General features: G+C 40.5%; 1 protein-coding gene across 3 annotated transcripts in view; it reads left to right on the plus strand.

The window, feature by feature from the left end:
• The window catches only part of LOC143373480 (uncharacterized), a 126,275-nt gene that overhangs the window by 55,422 nt on the left and 50,425 nt on the right, over positions 1-20,428 (plus strand). For all 3 annotated transcript variants that reach the window (XR_013086472.1, XM_076820789.1, XM_076820790.1), the window contains exon 2: positions 14,782-14,871. The gene's annotated coding sequence lies outside the window, so the exon portion shown is untranslated. The remainder of the gene's footprint in view (positions 1-14,781; positions 14,872-20,428) is intronic.

A 20,428-nucleotide genomic window follows, 5' to 3' on the forward strand; every position in this document is an offset into this window, starting at 1 on the left:
TCTCCTGTAAATTACTAAAATTTCAAGGGAACATAATCAACATTTACGTTTCCTGGAACCGTACTAGCTACACTTTCAGATCTCCTTCCTGAAACGAAGAAACTGCAAAGCGCCGTGGGCAAATACGCACAGTGCACACTATGCAAAATGCAAAAGATTAAGGCTTCGTTGAACTTTCATAGAATTCCAGTTCCACCTAGGCGCGACAGCAAAGTCGTATAACACTCGTGGTCGATGCTGCGCGGTACATTCTCCGCTTAAGCAAAGTAATAAAGTCTAGGGACGGCGACTCGATACCTGGAGGAAGCCGTCGTTCTTATTCTCGCTAGATTACATCGTTTCCGTCTTAAGTACTCCGATACCTAGTGCTGATGCTCTGCCTCTTCCTGCAACCCGTGGTTCGACATTATAATTTTCGAATCTCCCGGCACCATTCGTCGATGCTCATACATACATTCATGGTCTGCGGATAGCCTGAGCTCGACCGATGACTCTACTCCTCTCTTCCTTGCTACCGTTTCTACATCACCTTTTTTTCGTCCCCTCAATTGCTCCAAAATGGCGCCTAATCCCTTGCTGGAGAACGTGTACAGGCTGAATTGGAAGATACATGTAGATACATGTAAATGGATTATTATTCGTACCGAAAATTGAGTAATTGGAAATAGGGCGTAATAGTGGACGAGATAGACTCTGTTATTACGATGATAAGGAAATTGTTATTAGACTTTGCCCTGCACAAATTCCTGCAAAATGCAAGGGAGTGGCAAGGAAATGATAGCGAAGTACCGTGAGTAGATTTATCGAACGGCTGCAGTAATATAAAGGATTTAGGAGGGAAATGCTTTAAATTAAGATGCAATATATATTTTTCATTTCTAGAATGATTACTGTAATTGAATTATTACTTCCCACAGAAATATCATTGAAACGTCATTATAACAGAGGGATGTGCTTAATTTTATGTATGAATAAGTATGAATAGTACAAGTCGTAACACATAATTGTCTTTGCTATTTATAATACGAGTATATTCCGTTAATGGTGGTGTAGTATATTATGAAGTAAACGGCTACATTGAAGAGTCAATCAGGAATAATTGAGTACAGTAAGAGGTTGAATAGTTAACTCCTCTTGACTGTTGATTCCAGGATTCTTTTTAATAAATTATAAGTGGCTCTTTAGAAAAGATTTCTGATTAACTTCTAAGCTTCCTAGGTTGCATTCTATTTTGTGTACGTTTTTCTCATTATCGTACAAACAATATGCTTACTTAGTTCTCAGTAATATCATCTCCTTGAGACTCGAGAAATTTTAAATAGAATAGCGCTCGGTATTTAGATTGTACTTCCACGTCTACGTCACGTTTAATTATCGTCCATCAGTCACCCCATCTTCGTCGTCATTAAACTCATCTCAGCGCTTCTGCCTCTCTCATTTATCGTTGTCCTAAATCTCAAACAGTCAAGCCCCTAAAGAATAATCGAATCGATTATATCCTATCGCCACTTTAACACGTTCAACTTATTGCTAGACCACCACACGTACAAACTTGTTTATCGCAGCCATAACTCCTTGAAATTTATTTACAAGTTTTACAACTCTGAACTCTGGTTCCTCCAATAAATCGCCTGGAGCCCCCGATCCTTTGACACGCATGGGCATTCCACAAACGTCACTCTGAGTAGTTCTAACAAAATAAATTATTTATCTCCAAATGGCAACACTTTAGTAACTGAATTCTGAATTACATTTAACGTAGAATTGAATTGGAACTGAATTACCTAGACAATTGTATAAAGTTTCTGAAAGATTTCAGAGTTGAGCCAAAGCCAAGGCTCACAAACTTTTGTATTGCATTACACGAAGCACGCTTAATGATACAGTAATCACTATAACCTAGCATGCTTGAAAATAAGTCTTCCATCCAGCACGAATTAAGTACAATCATATCGGGTTCCTTGATTCCTCGCAGAGCAATCATTCCACTTTTCTCCGAAACGTTAGTTCCGTTCGTTGCACGGTTGATTTCCAGCATTCTCGAATAAAATCGCGAGACGTGCATCCTCGGGACAATCCGCAGCACAAGAACCGTTCATGATCCGTGAACAGACGGCTTCCTGGCCCGATGAAAGTCTATGCTCTCCTTCGTTGGTGGAGCCAGGCCGTCATGCTCCCTCGACTTTCGATCTCCTCCTCGCGTCCTCCGCGGGATTACACGCGGGGAAATATCTCTTCCTCGGCCCTCCTCTTCCTTCTCCGGGCGCGGGTGTTCACCGTTGTAGCCTCTCGTAGACAGACTTGGTGATTTATCGCGTCGTCGGGACGCATTAACGTTTCCACCCGTGTTACGGCATCGTCGCCGCGTCCGTTGTCTAGCTGGGAGCGCAGCGATGAAGCCCCTGGCTGACAGTGGGTCACGAATGCATCGCAATTAAATACGTCGAGGCATGCTAATTAAAATTTCGCTCCGTTTGCTTCCAGTTTATCACCCCTTTTAAACGCGCTGGTGATTGAGGATTCTCTTTAACTAAAGCGACCAGACGTCCCGCATTGTGCGGGACAGTCCCGCATTTGAGCCCTTTGTCCCGCACTGAAAAGTGTCCCGCAAAGTGTCCCGGATTGGACATGTAACCTTTTACATTTTCGCATTGGCATAAAGTTACTGTTTCCTCTACTTTATTTGTTGGGAAAAAAATATATTTTTAATTTCGTTTCAATGTATCATCTTATAATCACAAGTATGTATTTTTAAATATATTGTAAATGCTTTAATAAACTACGGAAAAGATCTCCTCACGGATCTGTTAACTGCTTGCTTGTCCCGCATTGGAACAGAAAATATCTGGTCACTTTATCTTTAACCCTTCGTTGACACACCTCCTTTTTCGATCAACTTTGACATACCTGGGTGGCTCACACCCAGAGCAATTTTTGAACAACTGCCATTATCATCTGAAGAATCCAATCGTCATAAAAAAAATCATGCATCAGTTTTAAGGTCTCTAGAATATATTCGAATAGTTTTTTTATTGAAATTTAATCACAGTTTTTGTAAAAAAATTCTAGATTACCACATGTCGAGAAAAAAACGAAGAACATCTTTAAATAGTTGTAACTTTTACAAATTTCAATATTAGGAGCTGAAAATCTACAGAGTTGTTGCTCGGATATAATATTTTCAGAGAGAAAACAGTTTGTAAGTCAGCTTTGGAGAAAATGTATGCATTTTGCATATAGAAGGTACAGAGCGTCAACGTCAGCTGATGGGTGGTTCACACCCAGAGTGTCAACGAATGGTTAAGGCAGTTGCTTTGTGCAGGCGATAGTTGTTTTGCCTCAGCTAAACGTTGGTAATCTGACAATTAGGAAAGACCTTCCTATTTTTAAAAAGAATTAGGAAATGGCTCCTTTGGCGAACTACTCACCTTATCTCGTTAATCCTGGAGAAAATTATGACAGCAAATCCTCACCTCGCGAGGGGCATTTATATTTTTAGTAAGTACAGCTAAAGGCGTTTTTCCTTGAACAGTCGACACTCCTGTCACCATCTTTTCGCGTTTTCATTTCGCAATATTTCTTTTTGCCTGTGTATACCAGGCGTGGAATATTTTCGTCGTGTCTGGATTGGTAATCCTGAGAGAATTTATGGTCACGTGTGCTTTGATCGTGAAGAGTACTTGATTCTAGTACCTCTGCCAAATCCTGCTTCCTTGACATGCTTTAACCATTCCTCGACATACGTACATGTGGACGACATTGCTAATTCGGTGTAGAAAAGAGTAACTGATTTCCTACTTTTTTGTTTAATTATTCATAAAACATATACACTAAAGATATTCATAACAATATCTTTATTTCCTGTCCTACTAAAATAACTTCAAATTGTTCTTCAAAGTTTATTGTTAAGGGGTTATACCACCTACCTAGTCAGCCGGCCGAAAAGAGGCGAATGTTTGTGAATTTTTTGTGAAAAAGCGGAAGCATATATACTTACAGAACTTTTTGCGCTTAAAAGAGCAACATTTAAAGAACATTTGGTAATTTTTTCGTAGAAAAATATTTACGTTTATAATAAAGTAACAACCGACATCCAAGAAGCATTTTTAAAAATTTGGTTTTGCGGTGAGCACTGCCATTCGTAGCCAGATTATCTAAAATCAAAAAACAAAAAAGATTTCGCTGGTATCCTCAAGTTGACGGAGAGAATTTTCCGAAATATTAATTTAAACCAAAATGGCGGCTATTTAAAAGTGAAATCCTAATTTCTTCGTGCAAAAATCACGCGAAAAAATCAGGATTTCAACTTTAACTAGCCGCCATGTTGTTTTAAATTAATATTTCGGAAAATTCTCTCCGTCAACTTGAGAATACATTAATATACTAACGAAATCTTTTATGTTTTTTGATTTTAGATAATCTGGTTCCGAATGGCAGTGCTCACCGCAAAACCAAATTTTTAAAAATGCTTCTTGGATATCGCTTGTTATTTTATTATAAACGTAAATATTTTTCTACGAAAAAATTACCAAACGTTCTTTAAATGTTGCTCTTTTAAGCGCAAAAAGTTCTGTAAGAATATATGCTTCCGCTTTTTAAAAAAAAAATCACAAACATTCGCCTCTTTTCGGCCGCCTGACTATTAGGTATAACCCCCGAAGGGGGTATTCTCGTTTAGAGGGACGAGATCCTCTATCCTCTTTAGAGATAACGCACAAGAAACTACACAGTTTTTACCGATGGGAATTATCCACACGTATTTATTAACATTTCAGTAAGTCGTAAAAAAATATTCAGCCATGTAGAGTAATATCGCAATTACTTCCTTCACAATTACTCGACATCCCTAATAAGTAGTTGTACATACTCACTTGACAAACGAGCAGATCCATCGAACCTGAACGACCCAATGCCAAACCAAATTGTTCCCTCAGCTTCATGCACTGGCCATCGAGTGTGACGCAGCTGAACTTCATCGAGGGAGTAGAACTGTACGATTCCAAGAAATAAGCCGAGTAGGTATGCGTCCATGTAATAATAACGACAAAACCGCTATCTTTCCGCTGGCATCGGCTGTGCGTGGCAGAGGAGATAGAAACGATACGCTGGAACTTTGTTATTATGCTGACACGCACGGCAGTCCCATAAGAAGAGGCTGTCCTATCGGGGTGCGTTTCAAGCGGAAAGGAATGATTTATCGAAACACGTAATACGTCTAATGCCTGATAAAAGGCCGCATAGAAATGTTCATTCAGTGGAAATACGACTTTGCTGCCTCGTGGTTAACTGTATGTACACGTCGGGGCCGTTTAAAAAAGGTAAATCGATTACTGTCCCCGACTCTCTGGGCCCTTGATTAATTACTGACGGCGCAAACAAATATCGGAATGCGATATTCTGTGTTAAATTCTACCCTCCGCGCTGCTATATTTCACGACACTGACGCGTCTGATATAGGAGGCACAGAATAATACATTAAGCATCCAGAAAACAGGGAATCCTAGGGATTATCCAGTTACCCTGGCGATCAATTAGAAACCTCCGCAATTCCTCATTTCAATCTACTCTACGACCCCGCCAAATAAAACATCGAAATACCCTTCGAATCCCCTGCAAATCTGATTGAAAATTTCCCCCTTGGATCTCGATTAGGCTGCAGGAATAGCCATCAGATATTACTCGGAGCCCGGCGTTTCCACCGTGTCCATCGATGAAAATGATTAAAGCGTCTTGTGATTTTCGCCGCTGTTCGAAGCGCTCCCCCGTCTCGGCCGCGATTAACGTAATTCCCCCTCATAATGAACCGCGTACAATCGATCGGTGGAGGGGGTTGTGGGGTCGAAGGGATCCACGGCTAGTCGGCGGGAAAAGAAGAACAAAGGCTTCGCCCCTGTTCAGGCTGGACCCTCGTCTGGGTTCCGTGACGACCACGCTAGTTAACATTTTATGGAATCGAGCGGGGTCCGAGTCGAACAGGTGCACGAATTGGTCCATTCGACGGTCTCTATTCCTCCTCCCCCCAGCTATCTCCTTCTCTCGCATGCTCCTTTCGGCATCCCTCGGTCCTTTGCATCCCGGCACTCCGCTCTCTCGACCTCTAATTCTCGAGGGAACAAAAACTTAATCGGTCGCTTCCTCTGCTCTCCTCTGCGAATAGAACGGCCTCCGCTGGAGGCTGGACGAGAAAGCCCGTGGCTGAGAAAGGAGAGGCGGAATGACACGCACAGTGGTATAGAATTAACTTCCAGCCGATCGGGACGATGTTCCTGGCGACCCGAAGGCTGCTCCAGCAGACTGACAATAGATCTGTTTGTATCAGAACTCTCGTGCTCTCTCTCTCTCTCTCTGCGACTGTTACAAATGTCCCATCGTCACCGTACAGAACCAACAACCCCTTCGTTCTTACACGGAAAACAAGGCTATCCGACCCCAATGAGTAAAGATCATTCCTTCGTCCTCCAAAGAACCTGCAAGTCACTGCATCGATCGGGCAACTAGATCAAACGCCAGCAAGCTTGTTCGTCTGTGAATTACGTTAAGTGGAGGCGATTCTAGTGCCACTGCAAAACAGACATCGAGCTGACTTTCCACCTTGCAATTACATCGTTGATGGTCGGGGGCACAATTTCGATGCCGTAAAAAATCGAGGCTATACCACTGCGGCGGCCAGGGAGGAAGAAAAGGAGGAGGCAGAGTGGAGGAGAAATCTAGCCAGAGGGGGGATCCTTTGGAGAGGCGTGCGATCAGGATTACCTTCGGGGTGATCTTTGTATCCAGTAGCTATAAGCAACTGCGTTCGTTTAGCCTGGCCGTGTCCAGGCGTGTAGGTTCAGTCAGTCCTCGGACGCAGGCCGGTTTTCGCGTTATTACGGGGCACGGGCCCTCGAAGGTCTTTAAGGAGGAGCTTCTGAAATATGCTGATAATGGCTGGACCCCGCGGAATCCCGTGGGGGCCCCGCGGTCGCGGTAAACACTTATTTGGCCGCGTAAGTGGCCACTTGAATTATTACCGGCCCGCGAACAGTGATGGACGAATGTTAAAATGTAACGCGACTTGAACGATCGCCCGATCAGATTTATCCCTCTTTCGGGTATTCGTGACTCTCGCGCGTTCGTCTTCACGTGAACCGGCCACACTGTAATTTTCGGCTGCTCCTTGGCGGCTTTTTCATCCTCTGGTTACGTAAGATGAAAGACTCGGGCGTTTAAGGGCATTTGCTTGAAAAATCGTTTTTTGTTTTTATTTTCTATCCGTATGAAGGTTCTTGAGGATTCTTCTGAAATTTTTGGGGAAATTCGAAGTATGAACGAAGTTATACAGATTTGAAGTTAAACCTGCGGGTAGCGGATTCACTTGACGATTAACTTTAAACGCGATTTTCTCGATACTGTATTCTTCAAACTGGGCAGCATGATTTCTCAGAAACTAACGAGCCGATTAACTTCCAATTGTATATTAATGTTCTATGTGCCTCTATCTATCGTGCCTACTAAAATTATAAATGTATCAGCAATATTTCTTTGTTTTGTAACAGATTATAACAGATTGAAGTTAAAAAAGTTGGTTAGATAAAGGAAATTTTCTCCTTCGGTGGTTCGCCATTTCTTTTCTCTGCAATATTAACGGGCTCCCTACCTTGACAGGCGGAAAATGATGCGAACTTTGGGAATTTTTAAAAAGAAAATCATTAAATATATTTACTTCCAGCTTTGTGGCTTTATTTGTCAATCTTCAGAGAATATGAAAAAAAATTGAATGCAAAAATAGAGCGCCTTGCAAAAATCATATGCGCATGGTTAGCTTATAATCAGCCGTTGTAGTTGTCTGAAATCTGTATGAATGCGGCTATAGTCTGAACTAGATTAAATGAGAAATACTGAAAAATAAAAAAAATGTCAGCGTCTAAAACAGACATCGATTTTTGCATAACATTCGCTGTTTCTTTAAGTCGCAAAAATCTAATTTTTAGCAAAAACTGACTTAGTGTTAGTATCACCGAGAATGGCACATCTACTGAAGATATACCTATACAATGTTTGAAGTAAATCGGGTGACTGGTTTTTGAGATATCATGCTAACCAATTCGAAAAACATCGTTTTGAGAAAAACGCGTTTAAAGTTTTAGGTACCATCTTTTTAAACTAAATTTGTTTTACAATATTGCCTAAATATGTACAAATATGGGTATACAGTTTTCAATTAATTTAATTTGAGGGTGTCTCTTAAAAAAATCCCCAATATAGCGCTCCTTTTCAAGCCGCCAAAGTAGGGAGACCCCTTAATCATGTAACACCGATTTTTCTTAAACGAAAAAAAAAAGCTGGTTACCCAGATGCAAACACAATCATCGCACTAAATAAGCTAATTATATATATGAAATATCTTTAAGTACATTTAATACATGTATTAAGATAATTAATTACATTAATGTCTTTTCTTTACCTTATTAAACTCACCTCACCTTATATGAGGGGATTACAGGTAGGGACGATAAAGACAGGATTACAGAATAAAATAAAAGCATTTTCTTTTATTTCGGATGAATACAACGGGCACAAACACGCCAACCGTGAAGGAGGAATTTTTTTTAATTGATCGCACATCAACACCTCTACCACAATAAATATTTGTCACTTTTTAATGTAACAGCGTGGAAGTGTAAGCAAAATATTAGTAAACAAATGCAGAATACCAGAACTATGTAGAATGTTTATTTTAGAAGGAAAAAATTCATACGAACACACCATTTTTCACACACTGTCGTGTGAATATCTCCCTAATTACGAATAACAGGGCGCGTAACACAGAATCTGTAGTGTTTTGAAAATTATTAGCGGGCAGAAAAAGTTGCGTTGAAAGAAATTTTCATCATATTTATCTTCCACTTGATTTACGTTAATCAGTCGTGTTTGCTTACTTTTAGCTGTTTCTTATTGATTTTACTCAAGATCAATGAGATCTTTTACCCGCTACTACTCAGTTTTCCGAGTTACTCGTGTCCCTTCCACCTCCGTGCCACTCCAATCCTGCCGTGCACGTTCTAAATACACAGCCGGAGGAACAAGCACGCCGTCGTCCAGAAGCAGAAAAACGAACCTCGCCACGAATAATGGTCCGCGGTATAATTATCGCCATAAATAATGCCGGCAACCGATTACGCCGGGGCAACGAGGGAACGCGCCGCCATCAAGAAACGGGGCATAAATTGAATATTAATACACGCGACGGCGCGGGGGACGCGCGATAAGCCCTACAAAGTAACCAATAATCCTGTCCTAATAAATAACGCTGAAACGTAATACACGAAAGATAACTCGCCTAACAGGAATTCGCTTTTTGTCCCCCGTGCCCAGGGTAAGAATCAGCGATTGGCCATTTTTTCGCGGCCTCCTCCCCCTCCCCACGGATAGAGGAGAAGAGCCGCGCTCGCACAGGCTCCCCCTTTACCAGAAATAGGCACTTTGGATCTAGATAGATGCAGGGGCCATTTAACACGGCCCCGCTATCCGGCGTGAATCTTAGATAGTTGACGCGGAGGGGCCCACAGTCGGTCAGGATCCTGAAATCGCGGCTGATTACAACGTATCCTCGCGCGCGGGCAGAGCTTTTTAACGGGGCGGCCGCCGTCGAGATGGTAAAGTGAGAACAGTTACACGTGAAATTTACGGCTCTATTGACGGTGATAAATGGGATAGTTCAGTCTATTTATAATTTGGTGTTAGCCACGAGCGGAGCCCCGGCTTCGTGTACGGGCGCCGCGCCGCTCGGGACCGCGCGGTCACAGCGAGTCACGAGCTTCGTATCCTTCCGCCAGGATTTATGGAATTAACGCGGCGACTTTCGCGGGTTAATTATTTTGTCGCGCACCGCGCACCGTATTTCAGATTTTGATACTTCGCGCCCCGGCAACGGGAGGGGGGGGACTTTCTCTCTCGTAAAAGTCCCGTCGGAAGGGCCCCGCATAATTAGGGGAGCTGGATTAGCTGCTAACGATGCCGGGCCCCAGGCGTAACTCCGGAACGCTCGTATATTTCGCGCTTAAGCCTCTCTATCGTCAACCTTTAGATTATCGCCGCTCGTTATGGGTGCTTTGGGGCTGGATACACTCGAAATAACAGCGTTATAATTAAAAAAATGGGTGCTTATGGGAAAGTGGAGCTGGTACTCTTTTCTTTTGAAAAAGATCAAGATTCTTTATTGGGAATAGTTAGAATTCGTTTTATGTCCAGTAGATAGTTTGATTTTGGGTTACATAGAATAATTTGAGGGATACGGACAGGGTTGGATTAAGACCTTTAGAGACCCTAAGCAGTTGAAAGATTTAGAGGCCCCCTTATAGGGGGGGATCAGTTCAACGCAATGCACGATTTCTCAGGCATTTCCGAATTCCGATAATTTGACCAAAAAGTGTTTCCAACAAAAGTTGAATTTCAAAATTCACAAAATATCTACGGTGCAACCCTCCCGATGCCCTAAACACGTGCTTATTTTTCTTACAAGGGGAGGCCGCGATATCTGGGACATGAATTTTGATGAATCTTATATATGTTGTAGGGTAGGTGTAGTAGACCAATATATGTCTCACATGTTGGGTCCACTACCCCAGAGTTTCCGAAATATTAATAAAAAACGATGTTTATGCGTTGACGAACAGAAGCGATAGCGGAGTTTATTGTAATGATGAATAGCGGCGCGTGTAAAGGGCAGGTCTCGTACCAAAATTTTCACCGGTTTGATTCTCACTGGGATATTTTTTTTCTATAAACGTTTTTTGTATTGTTTTATTCCTCAAAAGATAAAGTATTATTTTTTACATTCTAAAATATGACATTTATCGTAAAAACAAATGAAACAATTAAATTCACGACACCATGCACATCTAATAAAAGATGTATGGCCACAGGTACATTTTTTAATTGTACAATTAGTTTCTAGTAGACATTAGGTACATTTAATTTAAAAGAAAATACGTCGCCTACACGGCTTATAAACATCTTTTTTTTATTAATATTTCGGAAACTTTGGGGTAGTGGACCCAACATGTGAGACATATATTGGTCTACTACACCTACGCTGCAACATATATGAGATTCATCAAAATCCGTGTCCCAGATGTCGCGGCCTTCCCTTGTTAGTTGTTAATTTTCTAATTCCTGTCTGTCTGTTGCAAAGTTGCTGTCAGGAGCACGTGTATTTAACTGTCGTTATTTAATATTAAATCGCGCGTGGAGAACGTGGATGCATGCTCAGCTGTCTGTTTATCAATGGAAGGCACTGTCGACGCGAATCCGGCGGAAGTCACGCACGGGAAAACTGCTTCCACTGGTCGGCGGGCGATCATCTTTCCTGATCGTCCAACTCGAATGAGAAATCGATGGAAGGCCTAATGGCGTTCCGACATGTGAGCGTAAACAGCGAGAAATACGAGGAGCGCATGGGCGTAAATTATTAAAAATTACGCAGATCGAGGAGATTACTTAAAGCGATCTCTTCCTGGGAAACGAATTAAAGCAACGGGGCTTAGGAATTATCTCGTAACGCCGACGTATCTGTTTTCAATTTGCTGCCCTTCTTCCGCCTTCTTTGCGGTTCCACATTTTGCTTGAGAAATTATTTTCAGCGTTTTGTTTGAAGCTACAGTAGAGAAACAAAACTCACCGTGTCGTCAAAAGTGTATTCTTTTCTTCTTTTCATTCGCTCGTAGGTGAACGTGTCCTTGGTATTTATAGGCAAAAACTTTTCATCTTGAAATCCCTGTTTTCTGCAATTTCTAAACTTAGACGTCGATCCACTTAAGCGCCACGTATCTCTTAACGTTTTATCCGCCCCTCTTAAGTGTGCAGAAGTTTACCTACAGCTGCAACCTCTTATCGTGTGTCTAATCGAAAGATTTTATGTTTATGAGATGCAAATGTGTGAGTGTTCAAAAATCAGTAATTTGAGAAATCAGTGTAAAACTTATACTTACTCCAGAAAGATATTCTGCCAGGCACCTCTGATTAGATAACTAATTTGTACATGTCTCTATCAATCATTGACTATCATATTCCTATTACGTTAAGGAATTACCCACTGAATGATCAATCAGCAGTGCGCTTCATTTACCTCGTTAATAACACGTCTCGAGCTGCCCAACAAAACACCCGTAACAAAAACACATGATCCCACTTCGTCCACAGAGAATTGAACACCGATTCCTCCCCTGTAAATCAGCCGACTTCGTATTCCCAATCACCCGAGAAACAGCTGCCCAACATTTAAACCGGTCACATCGTGTGACGTAAGACGCTAGTCAAACAGGTGAAAACTCCCATGAACCATATTGACACAAGCATCGGCCAGACGCCCATGGTTCCCATGACGAGCCCCCTCGGTCCCATGGCACCTCGGCAAACGTGGCATTGGAATCCATCGGCGACCCGAGGCTTTCCTTTTTCCCTCTGAAAATTCCGTCGCTCGTCCACAGCGTCTGGGCCAAGAGACGTCCGAGGAGCGTCCACGATGCAGCAGACACTCGTGGCAGAAATAAACCCGTGCAAAACGACGAGGTTAAAAGCGAGGTAGAACGGCGCAGTAAGGACGAACGATTAGGATCGAAGGGGCGAGGGGATGGGAAAGGAGGACTTCTATATGGGCGAAAATGAAAGAACCTCGACCAACGAATATGCCTTTAAATTCGCGAGAGATAAAGAAGTACTCGGCCAGGGGGCAAATGAGTGAGAGATCGTGGGGAGGGAAGGGATGCGGATGGAGAAAGAGGGAGCGAGAGGTGAGACCCATTTCGCATTCTGCAGAGAGCTAGTCAGCGGCTAACTATAAGAGGAGCTAACTATAACCAGGAGTCCCTACCCCCGGTTGCTATTTGCAGCGTTAGGCTTGTCGCACTGCCAAACCCCTCCTGGTCTCTCGTCTCCTTTCCTCCCTCTCTGGTTACCCCCTCGGTGCCTTGTGCTCGCGTTAACGTTGCGTTCCTCAACGTGGCTTGTGCCGAGCAAAGAACGCGGCCCCACGGTCCGATGGCCCTCTGTCTGCCAGAAAACTTCATCCTTCGGTCGCCTGCAGTCCTCCCTTCCACGAGGGAGGACTTCTTCATGTCCTGCTTACTTATAGTCTGATGGTCGTAATTTGTTTCGCGATGCAGTCGTGGAATTGTTTGCTGAATGGTTACTTCTGTGCTGAGGACTTGGTGGTCTTTGAAGGGGCTCTTTTTGCTTCTGAAGTTGTAGGATTTGTTTTTGGTGGCTTTGTACAGATTTTGAGTTGGTTACGTGTCTCTAGGTTCACTCGAAGGTTTAGGTTGCTTGTGCTTTTAGGCTCCTTGGATGGAAGCAGAATTTTTAGAGCTACAGGTGTCTGTGGTATTCTCCATTGCGATAGATTTCTTCCCTGCTGCATGCTTTTGCTGTTTAAGGGATTGACATCTTGGATTTCTTTGATGCAATCATTCTCAACGTTTGTTGAATCTTAATGTTTGATTAACCCTCAAACACCACACTGGGGTCACCGTGACCCAGGCTGTTTGGAAGATTCGTGGATATTACTAAATGGTAAATGGTGGGGAGCTGTTGTGCTGGGGGAAAAAAACTTTGGAACCCCTACTATGAACTCCGCACCACGAGACCCCTAATTTACCTGAAGAAGCCGAGTGATATCGTGAAAAAGGTAGGCTATGGGTCACGCAGACCCAGTGTGGTGCCTACGTGAGTATTTTCGGAAAAGTGGAGTTAACAGTTGCTACAGAACATTATTGTTTGTTCCGACAGTATTCCTACGCTGTGTAAAGTAGAACACATACTTTTCAATCGATAGAAAGTGTTTAAATTGCGATGTGTTGGGAATATGTGGCGAAAATATGTTGCGACTGCTCTTCGTGTAAATGAATGATTTCATAGTGATTTATACTGTTTTTATAAAATAAATTATTATTCCAACCATTTCATTGTATAATTTCACAGAGAACATTCGTTCGGAAGAAATAAAAAATCACTCGACTTCACCTCTCGAAATAATTAATTTTTTGGAACCAATCATAATGAGATATATATTTCCTTGAAGTATGACTCAAAACCTTTCGATTGCTGTATAATAAAATCCCCGTACCTTTTTTTAGAAAAAACTGCGATTAAAAGAAGAAGGAATGGAACTTTCAGAACATGTACGTCTTTTTTCAAAATATCTTGAGCATCAAACGATTTTTTTCCCAAACTATCGATATATTCCATTCCCTTATTGTCAGACGAATTGCTTAAAAAAAAATATTTAAATCGGTGCAGCAAATCCTGATATATAGAGGAAAGAAAATACTGGGTCGCGCGAACCCAGTGTGGTGGAAGCGTTTGAGGGTTAAAAACCATTGATTTTGAACAGCTTGAACGCTTTGGAAGCACCTATGTGTTCAAATGAATGATTTCGTTACCTATGCAGCAATTTTGGAAAATGTGTTTGATTTCTAGGTCAATTCATAGTTTTTCAAACATAGAATATATAAGTCAATAGAAATTTATATTAAGGCAGGTCTCAAAATTATCAACATTTCCAATTTATTTTAAAAGAACCTATTTAGTTTCATAATTGAAGAGTCCTTGCAGGAAACACTGTAAGTGCCAAAATTAAAAAGAAAATTATAGCAGAATGTTCTACGTGCCAATGGTAATATTACAGTACAGAATTTGATTTTTGGAATATACAGTGTTTTCTTACGAGGAATCTTCAATCGTATCCACCACCACGTTGCGCGTTTCTGTTACGCAATATTCTAACCAGCATGCATTTTGTTTCAGACATACTATCAGCGCAAGCGTATCAGAACATCGACTAATGATGCTGTAAACAGTGGGCTGGCAGATTTAGTTCAAGACAGAAGTCACATTGTGAGTATTACACGCACAAATAAATGCAGCATCGATAAATCAGAAAAAATTGACATAGTTTGGCATTTTCCGTGGAACACTTGAGTTTTGTAGGATTCTCAGTAGTTCTAGTAATGCAATTATCAGACCAAGAAGTAATTCTAATATAGAAATGCTTTAATTTAGTACACTGAAAATCTGTCTGCAGATATCGATGGTGTTAGTACTATCCATTCATACTATTTATCATTTCCCTGTGTACATTCATCAGTAACATAATAATAGTCAGCGCAAACAGTATTATCTATTTTTAAGGAGTGCCTCACAAAGAATATTTGCCACGTTATCGACAAAAAATTCAAACAAAAGCGATTATTGTAAAAATCAACATACCACTCGACCTTAACACCTTTTTTCTAATTGCGTTTTATTAACGAATGTACGGTTGGTCGCTTCTGACTGCGGTGCAAATAGCAAGTGTTTGCATTGCGGTTTCACAGAAATCGTATCCCTGTTTTTCTAAAGGCTACATTTCGATCCCGAATGATACTCTATCGAATGCAATTTACAATACGCTTAATTCCGTCTCCCTTTAAAATACGTTTCCACCGATACACCTCCGAAAGTAAACCCCAATTTTCGTAAAAGCGTCCACAAACATTCACAGAATCGTGTATCCCGAATAATCTGAAAATTCTCTAAATATTTGCTGCTTTTTTAGCCATGTGTTTCCTAAAGCGCTAATTTATTCGACGACGTGGCAGTTATGTCCACAAATGCGAAAAATGTCAGCTGGAAAACGTGCAAACTAAAAACAAAGGTATACGTAAAAGGATTCCGCAGTTAGTGTGTTATGCACAGTTAAATGAATTACAGTCCATTGCTCCTGTAGAAACTGAATCGTGTTTTTAAAGTAGAAGATTGAAGGAATGTTGCCAGAAATAAACGTGAATTTTTAGAAATAACTCGATGAGCATCAGATATGTTCGTGCAGTAGGTATAGTTTAAATATTCATTCTACAAGCGACGTGGGTTACACGAGTACATCCGTTAATAATTAGATAGCGTTACTTACGAACTGGTTTAATATTCATATCACTGGCGGCACGTCTGCCACTGTCCACATTACCGTGGTAATTAATTCGAGCCGATGTCTAGATCCGGAACTAATGCGTTAATTATTACAGAACAATGAACGCGATAAGCATTGTGGTAACTCGTAAATATTAGAAGATTACACCGTAATGTTTGTGCACAGATTTAGATACAATTAACGATGCTGCGAGAACTTTGTAAATATTATTATTCCTATGTGTTTTAAAGCGGTCGTTTAGTAATGGATAATAAAATTCTAGGAGTATATACAAATTTCTATTAGGGCACAGTTGGTAAAAATAGATATTTTTGTAAGAAGTGAGTGCCACTTGTAATATAATAAGAATTTCAAAGTGAATTTTTGTGTGAAAATAAGATAAAAATTACAGAATAAATTCTTTTAATTTAGATTAGATATCTTAAAAAAAAGCGGTTTAAAATACTACTAACGTATTAATAAAATTCGGTGTAATACATAAAGTTTAGGGCTATTATCAGAACAGTAATTTTGCATTACGAAATGAAATACTTGAGTAGTGAACATAAACAGAGCGTAAAGAGGTCTGCACTGCTTCTTATAAAAAAAATCATAATACCAAAAAAGAAATAAATTATAGACACAAATGTAATTTAACTTTATACCTTCATTCACGATTTCACAACACCTGCGGTCTATATAGGAATACGAATCGATCAAATATCCTCCAAAAAATTATTCTCAGCCCGTTATCGATATCGTAAAACGAATATAGCCTGTGCAGAGCATTTTTTAAACCCTCATCAATCACACATTGTTAAGTGCTCCCTGAAATATCGAAACATTCGAGTAAACAAATCTCGTTTCCCCATTCTAAGCACACTTTCCTCATTCACTGCCTCTTGCATGGATACTGCACTCTGCCAAACTGTGTAAAACCTTTTATTTACGCTCCATAAATATATCAGAGGCAACATTCGTGGTGCATAAAGTATATGAAAACTATGCACCAATTAAAAGTTATCAAATCCACGAGAAAACTAGCGATCTCTCACCAGACCGTTTCAATTTCATCTTCACATTCGGTTTACCCAATTAAAAGCCGCTTTTCGCGTCCAGTATCCCTTCTGCAAATATCCCGTTAACATCGTAATTGCGTTATTAATTACTCACTTAAATACGCGCATAATCGAATAATCATTGATTGCAATACAACTGCACGGGTCTACCAAATGACAGCACCAAATGACAAAACTAGAGAAATATCGTATGGCATTCACATTTCTCTCCTTTACACCTGGCGTTTTATGATTTTAGAGAAAAGAAAGTTGAAGGAAAAATTGTTTTCTTAGGAAATGCAGTTCGAAATAATTGTAATTATTTTAAACGGCACTTGAATTAGATGGTAAATGACAACTATTGTCAAATTTCAGTTGAAAAATTAGTTTCATAGGAAATGCGGAACGAAATTGTAATTATTTTAAATGGTACTTGAATTAGATGGTAGGGTAGACCGGGGACGATAGTAAGAGAGGGGCGATTGTAACACGTTAAATATCTCAAAACATATTACAGATATTAAGACAAATTTTGGATATAGATGAAGAATGACATTTTGGAATCCACACATCTATGTCCTAGCAGTATAAATACACAATAGACATGTATAGTGAAGAAAATAACTTTTCGATACCCTAAAGTAACTTTTCCTTACTGATTTAAAATTGTAATATAAATACTCCCTTTGCAAGTACGTGCTTTTTCTTTTTTTTTTAAATATTTAATCGACCTTTTAACCGACCCGGGGTCAGGGACGGCTGTAACACTTCCTCCGCTCCTCATTTTTTATTACTAACCTGGATATTACTTGACATAGGGTAGACCGGGGGTGGTAGTTACACTTTGACTTTGGAATACGCTCACGCAAAAACTATTACAGTTACAACAATAGTTTTTTTTTACGAAAATGTTACTTACTTATCTGACATTATTTGAGCCACAACAGTTTCGCTGTATGTCAAGTAATATTCCGGTTATTAATAAAAAATGAGAAGCGGAGAAAGTGTTACAACCGTCCCTGACCCCGGATCGGTTGTAACGCTGCATGGAGTCGATAGTAGCACAAATTTAACTTTACAAAATTAAAATATTTATTGATTTTAATTATAATAATAAATGAAAAAAAGCTAAATTTATAACCAATTATGCGGTGTCGCCATTGTGGCAGAAATAGAAAACGTTTTGGCTGGTGCATTGTTCATGCGATGAATTCTTACATTCAGTACACTGCACCCATTTTTTATTTGGTTTGCTTGTGCTGTGTTATAGGATTCCATGCAAACAAGACAATATTATTAATCTTCTTTGTCACTATTCGGTTCTGTCCCGGTACAATCGACCCGGACTGCCGATGTTACAATCGCCCCCGACCAGGTTTTTGAACGTAAATTATAAATTTGTATTAACGAGACACTTAAAAGTGATAAGTAGCGATCAGTATTATTTTAAAAATGGCCAGATTAAATATTAAAAAATAGAGAAAACACGTATTTGCAAAGGAAGTATTTATATTACAATTTTAAATCAGTAAAGAAAAGTTACTTTGGGGTATCGAAAAGTTATTTTCTTCACTATGCATGTCTATAATATATATATACTGCTAGGATATGGATGTGTGTATTTGAAATGTCATTCTTCATCATATATCCAAATTTGTGTTAATATCTATCATATGTTCTGAGATATTTAACGTGTTACAACCGCCCCCCTGTTCCTATCGCCCCCGGTCTACCCTACAGTGAAACTGTTATGTCTCAATAATGTCAGACAAGTAAGTAACATTTTCGTATAAAAACTTTTGTTGTAACTGCAATAGTCCTTGCGTAATCGTATTCCAAAGTCAAACTGTTATTACCGCTCCCGGTCTACCCTAAATCAGTGATGAGCAACTGGCGGCCCGCGAGCCACTTTTGGCCCGCCAGCCGCAGACCTGTGGCCCACCTCATTATATTGCTAATAAACAGTACATCAAACTTAAAAAAAAAATGTTTTATAGTAAATCAATGTCAGAAATAACAAATGCAGCCCATAAATTAAAATTCTTGGATTAGTTAAATTTATGTAGATATTTAATATTGCGGCCCGCGTAGAGTAGTAGGTTTCCACTTGTGGCCCACTTCTGACAAAAGGTTGCTCGCCTCTGCCCTAAATGACAGCTACTATCAAATTTTAACTGAAAAAGTCGAGTGGCGTGGGCCCCTTTTCTATTACGCATTTGTTTCTTCTCAGCGCGAAGAAAATTTAATATAATTCAGCTCGATGAAACGTATATACATGCTGTGTACTATATTAGGACTGGGTGGAATTACACTACATTGCAGGAACGAATTAATGGTACCTGCATAGAAACGAAAATTTATGCATACGTGGTACGAGCCTGTTTTCCACTGGGCCCCTCAAGTCTCAAATTAAACCTGTATCAAACATCCTCGAGAATCCACTCTCTAAACAACAATTTCCCGTAACGAAGGTGAGCCATTAGCGTCCACGACTAGAATTTGTTTACGCTCATTGGCACCTACAGCTGGATTTAATTAAAAAAAAGAAAACGCTCGTGCACGTCGTGACCTCTTCTTGTTAGCCTGAAATCGCTTGGTCGCGTCCTCGGGGAAGGTGCACGATTGGAATCTTAATCTGGAGGAGACTTGCCCGCAGAATCGACAAGCAGAATCGCGTCTTCGCGATGTTTTCGCGTTAGTGACATGCGTGCGGCGTCGAATGCAGGCACGCGCATAGATTAAAATTGCACGTGGGCGCGCGAGCACTGGCAAACTGGCGCGTCCAATGCGCACACGTACGCAGAGCTTCAATTAAGCGTGGACTGGCGACGGATCGAAGCTCCATGGGGTCAGTGCTCGGACCTATTTCAACGACGTTGAGCCGCTTTCATTGGCTAAATTCTATTATTTATTTACGGCCGTGCTTCTCTATCGGGCTTGAGAAAGCGGAAACACCGGAGGCTTCCATGGCTTCGAAAAGACTCAGATGATCGCATTGATGTCGTTAATAGCCGGACGAATTTAGGTAGATGCACCGTGGAATGAAGCTTAATAAAGGCGATGAGTATTGGCTTGGTGCACATGAGATTGCCAATCGCGGATAGCGTGAAAGTTCCTTTATTTGTGGTGGGGATGTGATAACAATTTGCTAGCAAAGAAATTGCCATTTCTCGTAGGGAAGTTTGAACGAAAATTTGTTTTGCTTTTTAACTATTTTATTTAATTTTATTTTTTTTTTGTTTTGAGTTTCTGTGACCTTTCACAGAAACTCAAAAAAAAAAATAAATAAAATAGTTAAAAAGCAAAACAAATTTTCGTTCAAACTTCCCTACGAGAAATGGCAACTTCATATGCACGAACTTGATAGTGAGGATTATTTGTAAATAGTTGATGGAGGGTGGTTTGTTTAATGAGTGACTGAGAATGTTGTGTCGTGTTCTCTTGGGGT

The sequence above is a fragment of the Andrena cerasifolii genome, chromosome 9, assembly GCF_050908995.1.
Source record: "Andrena cerasifolii isolate SP2316 chromosome 9, iyAndCera1_principal, whole genome shotgun sequence".
Classification (NCBI taxonomy): Eukaryota; Metazoa; Arthropoda; class Insecta; order Hymenoptera; family Andrenidae; genus Andrena; species Andrena cerasifolii.